The following is a 1475-nucleotide window of genomic DNA, read 5'->3' as shown; positions in this document are numbered from 1 at the left end:
CGCCTCCAGCGATCGCAAGGGATGCTGGGAAACCGAGGAAAAAGTCGCTTTCGTTTTATCTCAGCCGAGGCGGGGCTTCGCCCTCGATTCATGAAGTTTGACGGCATTTTGACTGCCGTGGATCATGGCCATGGAATCAAGGAAGTGTTTTACAGGCTCTAGAGCTTTCTCTGTCACAAAAAGAAGCTGGGGCTGGACCAAACTGCGACTCTCACCATTCCATTGCAGTTAAAGTGCTGTCAAACTGCATTCATTCCACAGTGTAGATGCGTATACCTAATTGGCCTTGTCAGTACCGATCTTGGAATTAAACTTGGCTACGGTAGTCCACGCTCTGGTTACATCCCAGTATAGACTACTGCAACGCGCTCTACTTGGGGCTGCCTTTGAAGACTGTTCGGAAGCTTCAAATGGTCCAATGGACGGCAGCCAGGTTGTTAACAGGAGCGACGCTCAGGGAGCACACAACTCCTCTGTTGCACCACCTCCATTAGCTGCTAGTCTGCTACTGGGCACAATGCAATGTGCTGGCTTTAGCCTATAAAGCTCTAAATGGTTCTGGCCCAGCTTACCTGTCCGAACGTATCTCTCCTTATGAACCATCTAGGACTTTAAGATCGTCTGTGGAGGCCCTGCTCTCGATCCCACCTTCATCACAAGTACGTTTAGCAGGGACGAGAGACAGGGTCTTCTCAGTGGTGGCCCCTTGGCTATGGAACACCCTCCCTAAGGAGATTAGATCGGCTCCTCATTCTTACCGTTTTGTAGACATGGTTGTTTGAGCAAGCGTTTACAAATACAGTTTACAACTGACATAGGAATTGGAATCACTTGACAATGGAATTGGACAATGTTCTTAACTAGGAGATGCTAATGATGTTGTTTTTATTGTTTCTGTTGCAGTTTTATATTGTTTTTAATGTTTAATTTGTATGTTGATGTGTACTGACTTGTTGTAAACCACCTTGAGTCGCCGATAGGCTGAGAAAGGCAGTATACAAGTATAGTAAATACATTTCTGTGCTTGTTTCTTGGGGGTTTCTTGCATGCTCCCTCCATCGTAATGACTTGAAACTTCATTGGAGTTCAAAAATATATTCAAATTCACAATCATTCAAAAGACATTAAGATTCACATGGTGTTCTTATCAACTCAATTTAAATAAAACAGTCTCGCTTTAAGGAAGCATCGACATAGAAGACAGCAGTTTGATACCACTTTAGCTGCCATGACACTATGCTATGAAGGCCTGGGATTTGGAGTCTATACACAGCTGAATAAAATCCCACATTAGTATACGGTAGTGTAGACTCAGATATCCCAGTTCAAAGAAGATATTGTGGGATTTTCTGGGTTATGTGGGTGTGTGGAAGGGCCCTTAGAGCAGTGGTTCTCAACCTGTGGGTCCCCTGGTGTTTGGACCTACAACTCCCAGTTTACCAGCTCTTAGACTTTCTGGGAGTTGAAAGCCAAAA

Source organism: Anolis sagrei, chromosome 1 (assembly GCF_037176765.1).
Source record: "Anolis sagrei isolate rAnoSag1 chromosome 1, rAnoSag1.mat, whole genome shotgun sequence".
Classification (NCBI taxonomy): domain Eukaryota; kingdom Metazoa; phylum Chordata; class Lepidosauria; order Squamata; family Dactyloidae; genus Anolis; species Anolis sagrei.
Note: the sequence above shows the minus strand (reverse complement) of the source record.